A 14,426-nucleotide genomic window follows, 5' to 3' on the forward strand; every position below is an offset into this window, starting at 1 on the left:
TGTTTAATAAACAGTGACACCATTTTTAACAATGAGGTAGTATGTTGGCTATTGTCCTTCTTGCTTCTTAAGGGAACTGACTTGAAAGAAGATTAGAAGCAGACAACCTCAAAGGCCCCTTCCGGCCCTAATATATAGGACTTTAATTTTGCTCCACATACTGGCTAGGAGAGGTGTTATTGCCCCTGAGGGAAAAGGGAAAAGTGAGACTAAGTTTAAATGACTTGTTCAAGTTCACTAATCTAGTAAATAGCAGACTGAGTCTCCGGATTCTCCCAAAGCAATAGAACATGCCTCCAACTGTATTATCTACCCCTGGCCCTGGTACTTCTCAGGGTCAAAGAAAGAAAATCATTTGCTCTCAAATTCTAGTGTTGCTTGGGATTTTGACTAAAGAAAATACCTGTGAGCAATATTGCCTTTAGAATTTCCAAGTCCTTCTGTTGCAAGTTTTTCTCTCTTCTGACAATACAGTTGGGAGGATGAATAATGCCCTCCTTGCCTTTGAATTCCAGGTCACTTTGGGGCCTATTGGAGACCTATGTTTTGCTCAAGAATCTCATTGCTTTTGTATTTTAATCCTCCTGTGACTTTTTCTCTTCATCTCAATCAAATCCAGCAGACCAAAATAAGTCATCTCTGCCTCCTGAATTCTCAGTTCCTTCTTCAGGGTCCTCTGTGCCCCAGTTGGCCACCTTCTTGATTTTATCTTTCTTCATTAGTTCATTGCTGATATGTCTCTGATTCGCAGGATGTCTAGATTTTCCATTTCTTCCCATCCCAACCATTTAGGATTTTTTTTCCCAAGAGTCCCAGGTGTAATTTTGGCTTTACAATAGCCAGAATTTGACTTTGCAATAGAATAAATGCAATTGCATCAGCCATATGTAGGAGAACCAGGATTGCCAACTTTAAGTCTTTCCTGGGGCTGAAAATTAATCTTTCCTTAGGCAGTACCTAAAGGGTATGTGTATTGAGTGATCTAATGATCAATTAAAGGCTGCCTGAGCCTCAGTGAAGAAACAAACTATTTCTGCACATAAAAAGAGCTAATAGTTACTTAAGTGAGATTCAAGTTTATTATTAGAGTTTTCCTCATAGAGGCACCTGGATGAGAGCAAGGGCTTCTCCTGGGACTGGATTTGCACCTGTGACCCAGTTTTACAAAGGCCCATTTTTTTTAACAACAATGTTCTTTGTGTGTTGTTATATAGCTATGGATCATGGGACACTACCATCTCTGAAAAACTGAAGTTCGGGATCATCCAAAGGGCAAAGAAAATAACTGTGGTGGGTGTGAACAGAGCCATAACTTAGAATTCCGACACCTGGGGATTCACATGAACTTAGCTGGAGGTGGGAGGAGTACAAGGAAGGGAATAAAAGAGGATCTAAGGCAGAAGCTCTTAAGCTGGAGTCCACAGACCCACAAAGATCCATGAACTTGAGTGGAGGAAAATTACATATTTATTTTAAAATAATTAATTTTTTGTAATCCTGTGTATTTTATATTGTGCATTTAAAAACTGTTTTGCAAAGGGGTCCATAGGGGCCCAAAGGAACTACCAAAAGGGCCCATGACACAAAAAATGTTGAGTCCCTGGTTTAAGATATGGTCACTCCTGGAGATGGAGGACATGAGGTGGGGGACAGGAGGAGGAACCTGGGCAAGTGGGAGACCAGGGTATTAGAAAGGGAAAGAGTCTGGGATGGAGAAAATTACTGAGTCAAGTATTAAACTTATGGAGAGGAGGGAGAATAAGGTAGAGGTCCAGAGATAATAGCAATGAGCATTTTGGAAGAATGAGATGAATTTTAAAGGAGAAGAAAAGGTCGCTGAGTGATAGTAGCAGGAGACTTTGAAAGTAGGGGTCAAAAAAAAGAAAGTAGGGGTGATGGACTTCCCAAGTTTCTTGTTTTATGTGTGAGAGGTTGGGGGAGAAGAAGCAAATAGCCTTGGATAGGATACTAAAATATCTTCAACAGAAAACTATGTTTTAGGGAATTCTAGAAGTGGAAAGAATATGAGAGAAAGAAATCTAGGATTGTCAAATGAAAACTGGAGAGGACCGTGAAAGTCAGCTATTCCAACCTATTCTGTGGATGAAGAAATTACTGCTCAGAGAGGTGTCATCCAGAGTCACCCAGATAGTAAATGGTAGTGCCAACATTGGAACTCAAGATCTCCAATTTTAAACCCAACAATCTTTGCGCTACATCACAAGAGAGAAATATCATCAGAGAGATAGGTGGAAAGAAGACAGAAAGGTGGCCTTAATATTATAGGGGATGAGGGGCAGCTAGGTGGTGCAGTGGATAGAGCCTGAGTTCAAATCTGGCCTCAGACACTTGACACTTACTAGCTGTGTGACCCTGGGCAAGTCACTTAACCCCCATTGCCTACAAATATATATATATATATATATATATATATATATATTATAGGGGATGAGGGAGAGAGGAGGAACAGCAGTGGTAGACAACATCCTTGCCCACAGATCCCTCCATTTATTCCCTTTCTGATCCTGGCGATCCTCTGTGTCCTAGGTCCCTGGGACAGATGGCTCATCTGGATATAGAAGAATGTGGTCTACCCTGGAAGTTCAAGTATGAGAAAAGGACATACTGGCCAAAGCAAACTGGATGGGGAGTTGTGGATACCAGGCCAACAGGGGAGTGGGATAGCAAGGCAGCTTGCACTAGGAGAGGGTGTTTGTCCTTCATTCTCAAAGAGGACCATGACATTGGAGTGATGTCATGACTTGCAGTGAATTGGATTTAAGGGAAAGCTGTGCAAGGTCACCAACCTCACTTTCTCCTCCAGAGCCATCTGTGAGCAGTGGCAAGGACACCTGGAGATGTTTAAGACCATTGGGCTTGAGCGACTTGTCCAAGGTCACACAGCTAGTAAGTGTCTAGGGTCAGATTTGAACGCAGATCTTCTTGACTCCAGGGCCAGTACTCTATCCTTTGCACCACATAGTTGCCCCAGGAGAAGGTGAGGGACAGCTGGAAGCACAGCCCTCAGGAAGTAGGCATCGATGAGTCAACCAGGATTTGTGAAATGCTTCTTTCCTGCCAGGTACTGTGCTAGGGCCTGGGGTTATAACTATAAAGAATAAAATAACTCCTATCCCAAAGCCTTTACATTCTAATAAGTATCTGGGACACCTCCCAATTACCCTGTACTGGTTCTGCCTCTGGGTAGGAATAGGATAGAAGAAGTTACAAATAAGAAGTTATAGAAGAACAGAGGTACACGGGGTATCATCAGAGCAATGATCAGAGCAATGGATGATGGGGGGAAAAAGTTGAACCATTCAAAAAGTCAGAGTTAGGGATAACTATTGGACAGCTCATGTGTTTCATTGATCACCATGTCACGTGAAGAGAAGGAGAGGAGAGCCCCAGCAGGTGGAGTGGATAATTATCAGTATCAATTGATCTCAATTAGTCACCCAGCCTTAGTTAGCTTTTAGAAAGGGGTAATTACTAAGGTGGAAAAACAAAAACAAATATAGACACAATCTGAGGGAGAGTGGGTTCAAGCTTAGAGAGCACACTTGACTCATACCTCCTGAAATCCTTTTGCTCGAGTCATCAAGAAGTTGCTATTACAGGGCAGTTAGATGGCACCGTGGATAGAGCACCGGCCCTGGAATCAGGAGTACCTGAGTTCAAATCTGGCCTCAGACACTTAACAATTCCTAGCTGTGTGACCCTGGGCAAGTCACTTAACCCCAATTGCCTCACTAAAAAAAAAAAGAAGAAGAAGAAGTTGCTATTAGGCATGGCACAGCTTTTCTGTTGAGATCTTTGTATAGTGTTGAATATTTGTCCAGTCTGTCCTTGGCTTCTCATACAGACACTATTGTTAGTTTCTGTACATACTATTTCTTTCTTTCTTTTTTTCCTAAAGTAATTTTTATTTATTTATTTATTTTGGTGAGGCAATTGGGGTCAAGTGACTTGCCCAGGGTCACACAGCTAGTAAGTGTCAAGTGTCTGAGGCTGTACTTGAACTCAGGTCCTCCTGAACCCAGGGCTGGTGCTCTATCCACTATGCCACCTAGCTGCCTCCGTACATACTATTTCAATGTGAAGGGCTACAGTGTGAAGACAGAAAGCCCCAATCTTGTATGGTCCTCCTCCAACCAAGGGGAATGGGGAGGAGATTTAGGATAAAGCCAAAGTGCTCTCTTCCCTCTCCCTCTTGGATCCATTTTTTCTCCAAGGTACCTCTCCCTCCTAACTGACACAAAACATTAGAATCTATTATAATCTCTAATTCCAACTAGGGCAATAATTTTATATAGGTTATGGAGGGTGTAACTAAGATCCCCAGACAATCTGAATTAACTTCCTGTTGTACCCACTGAACAAGTGGATTTGTATTCTCACTTAATAAATGTAACAGAGTATACTATCTTGTCACTTAAGTAGGAGATCATTATCTAGGTTAACTCTTCCTCCCCCTTCCTTACTCACATACAAAAAATATTCATTGTAAACATCTTTCATTGCACTTACTTCCTGGGGATTCTGCATTGTTTATTGTATATCTGAATGAAATGCCAGAAGAAAGAACAGTTAGACATAATGATGAGATGTTTACAGTTTGCTAACAATATTTTCCCTTAAAAAAAAAAAAGGAAAAAATCACTGTGCACACAGGGAAACATCATTATTTCCATCTCCTCTAATCCAAGATTGGAGATAGTCCAAATTAGGATGGGCTAAAATTTATCTTTGAGTTTCCTATAAACAAGGGATTACTAAGCTATTTAATTCTGCAAGGTAATTAAAGGGCAACTGGCTAACTAATTAAGAAAACAAATTTGAGGACTTTAGCACCAACCATTTATTTACAAATTATGAATGTGCTAATTACAAGTAAATCTTCTCTTGCATTAAAGTAGGTGAGGCTGGACCTCCACCTGGAAATATTTATATGAAGGCAAGTTGCTGTACTCCAATGCCCCTACAATAAATGTGATCACATTAATGTGTCTGAGCTCTTTCTCCCTACATTCTCCAGTGGTACAGATCACAGCCCCTCCATGTCTTCTTATCTTTGACTCTTGGCCATGTATTCCTATAAGACTGCCATGAGGATCCACCTAATTTGTGGGTAGATGTCATTGTAGGATATGAGAAAATCATGAAACTAAATTTCTCTTACAATGTAGTTTAAGATATTCTATATTTCAGGGCAGCTAGGTGGCACAGTGGATAGAACACTGGCCCTGGATTCAGGAGGACCTGAGTTCAAATCTGGCCTCTGACGCTTGACACTTACTACCTTGTGCAAGTCACTTAACCCTCACTGCCCCTGCAAAACAACAACAACAATAACAACTATATTTCACATTTTTCATGAATTACAAATTGATCTTGACCTCTGTCATTACACATTAGTTCTATATCCATTATACTTGAAAACAAGTGAAAGTGAAGATAGGAAGAATGGAAAAGAGAAGGAAACAAGAACTTATTAAACACCTATTATCTTCCAGCATTGCACTAAGCATTTTACAAATATGATCTCTTTGATAATTTGAACCATATCTGTGTTAGCCCGAAAGGTCACAAATTGTTTGCTTGAAAATAACTCACCTGAAATAAGGCTAAAAGGTTTGCAAATTACTTTTCTTAAAAAAAAAAAAACAGATGGGGCAGCTAGGTGGCTCAGTGAATAGAGCACCAGCTCTGGATTCAGGAGGACCTGAGTTCAAATCTGGCCTCAGACACTTGACACTAGCTGTGTGACCTCGGGAAAGTCACTTAACCCTCATTTCCCCACCAGAAACATCAACAACAACCAAAACACAAACAAACAAAAACCAGATAAATAAAACCTTCTGAATTAGGTCAAGTACGATTACTTTCATTTTACAAATCAAGAATCTCGGGGGCAGCTAGGTGGCACAGTGGATAAAGCACTGGCCCTGGATTCAGGAGTACCTGAGTTCAAATCCGGCCTCAGACACTTAACACTTACTGGCTGTGTGACCCTGGACAAGTCACTTAACCCCAATTGCCTCACTTAAAAAAAAAATAAAAACAACCCCCCCCCAATCAAGAATCTCAAGATTTTAAGATGATAGAATATACTTATAGACTTAGAGGGACCTTCGAGGTTATCTAATCCTTTCCTCTCATTTTACAAAACTGAGGCCCAGAGAGGGTAATGACTGTCAGTGTTCATGCAGCTGTTGTTGTTTGTCCTTCATCCCTAAAGAGGACCATGGCATCAGGAAGGTGATGTCATAACTTGCAAGTGAATTGGATTTAAGTGAGGCAGTGGCGAGAGAGAGATCAAGATAGCTAGAGATGACCCTGGAGGCAATGGAAGACCTTGGCCTTTTTAAGCTAAGGGCTTTCTTAGGGCTCAGTTTGTCTGAGGCAAGGCCCATTCAGTGATTAAGGCTAGGTAAGAAATGAGGCAAAGCATGGCCTCTTTTACCTAGTCAAAAAAAAAAAAATCAGCCTGGGAGAGGAAGACCCTCAGGGTATCTGCCCCAAACATAAACAATTGCTTTTTACACTCACTCTGAGCCATCAGAGCCCAAACAATGACCAAATGAGGCTCGGACTGGGACCTATTCTTGGCCAATCAATGAGAGCCAATGACTTGGGTTCAAGGCATGGTCCTTAAAAGAAGAACCTAGTCCCTAAACCCCAAGATAACTTGTGAGGTTACAGTGATCCAAAGTTATATTCCTTTGGTCAGGGTACCTCCAGGTAAGGGTATGATTCCCTATGTGGAGAGAGGGAGAGAAGGGAAAGAGGAAAGGAAGGAAGAGAAGGAAGGAAGGAGGGAAGGAGGGAGGAAAAGAAGGAAAGAAGGAACGAACCGAACAAACAAGGGGAGGGAGCAATGAAGGAAGGAATCAAGGAATCAAGGAACAAAGGAAGGCACTGTGTTGCCCAACTGGAACTGTCCAGTTGGGTCCCCAATGGGGCAGCTAGAAAGTAGCTGAAGGAAGATTCTAACTGCATTTCCTTGACTGCAAGTTCAGCACACATACCAAAATGCCTCCTCAAAAGCTCCTTGAGATATCTGAACTAATATCAAATCTCTAGATCTGTTCATTCACTCCCCTCATATCCTGCTTTATACCCCTTCCCTCCTCTTTTTTCTCTCCCATCTGCCCTTTCACCTTCTCCTTGTTCCTATCTTCTCTTGGCGTATAGCTCTATAACTTTCCAAGCCCAGGTTCTCCCCTCCCCCAAGGATGGGAAAGCATCAGCTTACATAGGAGAAATAGATCACTGGAAAATGCAACAAGGATACAGAAAGCATCACTATGCTATAAAAAGGGCAAACACCCATCAAAGAGGTTTGCCCAGTCAATTCTTCCAATTGAACAAAAATAGCTTTTCTCATGATTTCTGTTTATATACAGAGGTGTTGCCCACCCTAGAGACATTGGTGCTCTGTGGCATAATTCAAGGATTGTTTCCTCTTTAAGAGCTAGAGAGTGGTGGTGGCAGGTGTGTGTGTGTGTGTGAGAGAGAGAGAGAGAGAGAGAGAGAGAGAGAGAGAGAGAGAGAGAGAGAGAGAGAGAGAGAGAGGTTCTCCTTAGTGACTCTTGACAAGAACAAAGAAGGATGAGGGATCAGAAACAAAGGATTGGGATAAAGGGAGACCAGCCACTTATACTACCCAAAGATTTAAAGAGATCCCTTCTTTTTTTATTGGGGTTTCTAAAAAATAATCATGGACGCTCCTCTCTATCTTCAGGAACCACCAGAGAATATGGTCTGTGGGTCATATGGAATATGAAATTGATCACCTGGGAATCTGGACCACCTGAGGAACACAAGGAAAACTATTTGACCCTCAATGGTCTCTAGTGGCTCTGAATCTCTACTTAATATACAAAATAAAAGGAGACTGGGAAGAATAACTAAGACATTATTTTACAATTGTCAGTATCTATTAAGGCTGATTTCTATTTCTGTTCTTGCCAACCTGTTCATCTCCCCATCCTTCAATAGACAGGTTTTGCCCAGCACATATTTCCACTCTAAACACTATGCTCTTGGATATTTCTGTAGCCATTCCTTGTAGATACCACCTATTGAGGATGATGTGGGGAGGATAAAATCAACCACATAAAGTATCATGGAAGGTTCTGATAGCTTGGCTCCCACAAAGAAAAGCCAGTCTCCTTTATCTTGTTACTTTACTCTTTAGACCTTCAGATCTGACATATATCCAGAGAATTTCAAGTGTCTTCTTTCTTTTAAGTATAACACAAGCCTACAAATATTTATTTAGTGCCTACAAACTGTGAAAGGATTATGGTAGGCAAAAAGAATGAGAAGACAATAAAATAAGATTTAGTCCCTGCCCTCATGAAATTTTTCATCCAGTTGGTGAATAACTATGTTATTGTTGTTATTTGTCCTTCATTCTCAAAGAGGACCGTGACATTGTGGTGATGTCATGACTTGCAATGAATTGGATTTAAGTGAGGGAGGACTGTGCAAGGTCACCAAGTTCACTCTCTCCTCCAAAGCCATCTGGGTTCAGTGGCAAGATGTATATCAAGACAGGGGAAGCCAGGTGGTGAAGTGAATAGAGCACTGGCCCTGGATTCAGGGGGACCTGAGTTCAAATCTGGCCTCAGATACTTGACATTAGCTGTGTGACCCTGGACAAGTCACTTAACCCCAATTGCCTCAACAAAAAAAAAGTCCATCAATACATCTGGAAATGGTCCCAGATGTTTAAGGCAATTGGAATTAAGCGACTTTCCCAGGGTCACACAGCTAGTAAGTATCTGAGGTGAGATTTGAACTCAGGTCCTCACAACTTCAGGACCAGTGCTCTATCCATTGAAACAAGTAGCTGCCCAACTATAAGTTATAATGTGTAAATGTTTAGGAGATTTTCAATAAAGAAGGATGGAAGATTGAGTGAGGGAGTAGATAATTCTGGCTTAGAGGAATCAGCTTTCATGGGGCATAGGATGAGAGTTACAGCTGGAATGGACCACTGATGTCATCTAGCCCAACCTTATTATTTTCTATATGAGAAAACAAATGCCTGGATTGGTCAGCCAGTTTGTCCGAAGTCCCACAGATTGTAAGGAATAGGGCAAAGCTTGAACCTCGGTTCTCTGCCTCCAAATCCATTACTCTTTCTCACAGTTTCAAGGTGTGAGAAGGTGGCCTTTGGGCTGGCCATGAAGAGAGAGAAAGACTCCAATAGGCAGAGAGGTAGAGGAAGTACATTTCCAGCTTACAGGATACTTGGTTTGAAAGCACAGATACTAAAGAGAAAAGGGCAAAGTTGAGGACTAGCTAATCATCCAGTTTCCCTGGAATGTAGAGTGTATGAATGGAGCAGTGTGAGATCGAGATGGTAGGACAGGCTAGAGCCAGGATAGGAAAGGTCCTGAATACCAACCTGAGGAATCTGAACTTTATCCAGTTGGTGATGTGGAGTTATTGATGGTTTTTCCAAAGTGGGGTGATGTCATCAGTTGTTCCCACAATGGAATACTACTTTGACAACAATCCAAATGGTAGATTAGACAGGAGAAATATAAGGAAAGGACCTTAGTGAGGCGTTTAAAGCAGTTACATCCAGGTATAAAGCAATAAAAATCTGAATGAGGGCTATGGCAGGAGTAAAAATGAGAAATGAAAGTGAAGGATGTTGTAGAGAAAGAATAGATTTGGCAAATCATCGAATGTAGAGATGAGAGACGTTCAGAGATGACAAAGATTGTGAACTAGAAATATAAACAGAAATAAGAGAGTTAGGAAGAGGGGATAGATTCTAGGAGAGAATGAGTACAACTTTGGACTTGTATTTGAGGTGCTAGTGGGATGTCCAGGGGTAGATGTTTGTTCAGGAAGTGGTGGAGTTCAGGTGAAAATCAGCATTGGGTACAAGGAATGGGGGATCAGCTCTCTAAAGGCGTTGATAGAAGCAAGTGAGATCACTGAGAAAGTACAGACAAAAGAGAGAGCAGGAATGAATACATAATTTTAGAGGAAGAATAAGATAGGAGGTGGATGGCTGATAAAGGTGAGAATATAGATTAAAGGAGCAAAAGGAAGAAGTTTTCACCAACTGATGATAACTAAACTACATTTTAATATGAATTTTGATATAAATAAAAGAAAACTAAGGTAATGAAACCATTTTTAAAGCCGGAAGTCTAAGCATCTAATTTTCTAAATGAGGAAACTGCAGACAAGAAAAGCTGTTCAACATGGCAAGTCTCATGCTTTGTTCGTTGCAGGGTGGTATTAGAACCCAGGTTTTCTGATTCCTAAAATCTAGCCTCTTATCCCATGCAGCAGTGCCCTCTACAGATAGTGGCAACTAGGGTGTAACCAGGTGGATAGAGTACCAGTTCTGGAGTCAGGAAGACCTGAGTCCTAATCTACCTCCAGACACTTAACTAAGCTATGTGGCCCTAGGTAAGTCACTTAACCCCAGTTTCCTCATCCGTAAAATAGAGATAATAATAGCACCTACCTACTAAGGTTTTTGTGAGGCTCAAAGGAGGTAATAATTATTAAGTACTTAGCATAGCATCTGGCATATGTGTATATAGTAAGTTATTTATATATATATATGCTTATATAGTAAGCACTATATAAATGTGTAATAATTACTGTCATTAATATGATATTTTGAGGTTGTCTAGTACTTTGCATATATCACCTTACTTAGCAACCCTCCTGTGAGATAGGTGAAATTATTATTACCATTTTACAGATGAAGAAACAGAGATTCAGAAAGCTCAATTGAAAACCTAAGGGTCACTGAGGTAGCAAGAGGTACAATTCAAACCTTAGTTTTTCCTTATGCCGAGTTCATCATTACTTTAACTACCCTGTCCCTCAAATCATCCAGCCCCATTTTAGAATACTTCCTATGGCAGACCTTGTGATTTAACTACCTAGAATGTAAGAAAATACAGGAGGGGATTACATTGCAGCAAACTCTAAGAGGGCATTCAAACTCATTTCTTGCACTGGAATTATGTAACACATATTTCTCAAAATAATCGGGCGATCGGCAGGGATATAGAAAGCTTTTTCACTCTTTCAGCATTTGTTGTGTTGGGATTAGAGTTAGTTCAATTATCTGTACTGATGAAGGGAAGCAGAGAGCGGAGTATTCCAAAACAATGGAGTCAAATCTGGATTTATTCAAAGCAAGCCCACTGTACCGTTTTTAATTATCTCAGGTGGCACCGCCTTCCCTCAATTATTTTCTGTTGCTGGTAAACACAAAGAATGGAGACAATCATCTGGGGATGTGGAAAATGCATTTTGCAAAGCTAAGGCTTAAAACACATAAGAGGTAGACTAAACACCCATGGTCCTCCACACCAGCTCTATCCCTGCAGAAGCCCTGGGTGGTTCTTCTTCTCGTTAAACACAGAAAAAAAACCCACCTGCTCAGGCTGAGCAACTGCCTTCCAATCAATAATTAAGTAACTTGAAGGTTCAAATCTATACAAACTTATCAATATTTTCACTGAAAAGGAATCAATAAAGACAGAGCAAAGCATCCGAGTAAACCTATTTAATGGCCATGTTTTGGCTGTGAAAAGGAAATTAATTGATCGAATGAGTGACCAATATAGTACATTCAACACAGCTTTTTTTTTTCCTTTGCTTTTTTTCTTCCTACAAACCTTCTCAGTAATTTGGTTTGACAGTCTCCTTTTTTGTTTGCATTATTTTGCTGGAATTTCTTGTAAATATTTTGCTCATGTCTAAGTCATAAAGCTACACACACACACACACACACACATATATATATACATATATATGTGTGTGTGTGTTAATGAACTCTTGTTCAGTTGTGTACAACTTTTTATGACTCCATGGAACATAACGTCCATGGTTTTTTCTTGGCAAGGATACTGGAGTGGTTTGCCGTTTCCTTCTCCAGTGGATTAAGGCGAACAAAGGTTAAGTGGTCACACAGCTAGTAAATGATCTAGGCCAGATTTGAACTCAGGTCTTCCTGACTCCAGGCCCAGCTCTCTAGACACTGAGACACCTTACTGCCTAATCTATTCCATTCTCCCTTAAATCACTTGTTATACTCATTTGCACCACTCCCCACCACCTCTCCTACCACTGATAGTAGAACTTTTCTTCCTAGGCATCTAGGTACACGATGGTTAGCACACTGGACCTGCAATCATCTGGCTCAGTTTCTTTCGCTATAAAATGAGAATAATAGACCTGCCTTCCAGGATTGTTGTGAGAGTACAATGAGATCATACTTGTAAGGTGCTTTGTAAGCCTTAAAGCACTATGTAAATACTAGCTCTTGTTGTTTCTTCCTTCTTCCTCTTCCTCATCCTCTTCTTCTCCCTTCACTTCTTCCTCCTCTTTTGTCCTCTTCTTTATTACTGTTAATAACATGAGAAGAACATGTCAATGCATAAAGAAGTTTTGATTTTATCAATACAGAAAACTCCCACTGTGGGAACTATCTCCAAGGTCACAAATCGCAACTGATCCATGATTTAGGGGAAAAGACCTAAGGAGTTAACTAAAAAATTTACATGATTGCCTAGAATCAAAAAATTATTATGAGTCAGGGATGGGATTTGAATGCAGGTTTTCCCAATCCCAAGCCCAGAACTCTATCCAGTAGCTTTGTTACTAACAAACTACAATAGCAATCACTAAAATAATAATATTGTACTCCAATAACAATAATGGATTATAATGAAACAATAAAATTAATACAACATAGTATCATAATTATGATATGGGATCATTGAACAGGACTCTAAAAATTGAGAGTGAATACCATTCAGAAATCCCTGGAAAGATTCATGGTGAGTATGAAGAGTCTGCATCAAATAAGAAACAAGTAATTCTGGAGATGAGCCAAAGGAAAAAGCATCAAAGAAATAGAGGGTATCCCCAAAGTCTTCACTTAAAACTATTCTAAGGCTTTTGGAACATCCGATAGAGGTGCAGCAACAATGAACTCATCACATGATGATGGTAAGGGATGATTGTTGGACACCCATGGGACTGCCATCTTCACCCATGGGACACCCTTCTTCATGATGTCAATAGACAGGTCTACGCCATGTTTAGTGGAGCTTCTTTGGGTGGCTTACAGGAGGACACAGCTAAGAATAAGCAAATAGAGGCAGATGGAGATAGTTTGTAACCTGTACCCTTGGAGCAATAATTCACACTAATAAGTGAACAGATTCATTTGAAGATTCATGTTATTACAAGCTATTTTGTCTATAGGAGAGGCAGCAAGGCCTGGTGGGTAGAAGGCTGACCAGGAAGAGTCAGAAAGAGCAGGGTTCAAACCCTGCTTCTAACACATACTGGTTTGTGATGCTTGGTAGGTGGCTTGACCTCTCTGAGCCCCTCTAGGTAACTTTCTAAGTCTAAAAGTTAAAGAGAATATGCTGTTGTGCATTGTCCAATGTGGGAAGTTATCCTTTGGGAACTCTTTGGGAACCAACGAATGCATACTCACACACAGAGATGTGCATATACTGACATATGTGTTTACAGACATATATGTATATGCACTTATATATGAATAAATACATTATACAAAGCTATTATATTATATAATACTATAATATATAACAGCTCAAGTATATATTGTATACTATATAGCACATATATAACATGAATAATATATATCTTAGCTGTTATAAATATTTATCATTTAATATATACAGCTCAAATATATACTTGGGCTGCCATATGGAACATATTTCTACATTATTATGTAAGTGTCTGGACATGTGATACCATATTTTTTATATAATATATGATTAGACTATTATTATTACTATTAGTATTAATGGTACCAGTTACGTAAAAACTATTATATAACAATATACAATGATCACATATGTAACTGCTACCATTTATAATATTGGCAATGAATATTTTATAAATATATTTTATGTATATCTGCATATACACAACTCAACCACTTATAACAGTAATGGTAAACATAAGCCACATTTATATCATGATTTACATTTTAGAAAGCACTTCCTTCATAGTAACTCTAGAAGGTAGATCGATAATAATACTATTATTATTATCAGTATTAAGTGATTGGCTCCTTCCCAAAACCATCTCAATATATGTCACCTGTACTCCAGCTCTGGCCCCCAACATGGAACACAAGCTCCCCTACCTTGAGAATTTGGGGTTTTGATAGGTGAGCATTCAGCTTATCTTTCCAGGATCCAGATCCATCATACCCCTACTTGTACATCTTTCTCTCCATCCCATACTCCACTTTCCAAATCTACTCTCAGAATAGTAATCAAACCAACAGTACTATTCTTGAAATGTCCTAGAAATCATCTTCCCTCTGACTCTGACCATCATTCCTTCTGATTCCCTGTTCAAAACTCCCCTGGCCATCACTC

This window comes from Dromiciops gliroides, chromosome 4, assembly GCF_019393635.1.
Source record: "Dromiciops gliroides isolate mDroGli1 chromosome 4, mDroGli1.pri, whole genome shotgun sequence".
Classification (NCBI taxonomy): Eukaryota; Metazoa; Chordata; class Mammalia; order Microbiotheria; family Microbiotheriidae; genus Dromiciops; species Dromiciops gliroides.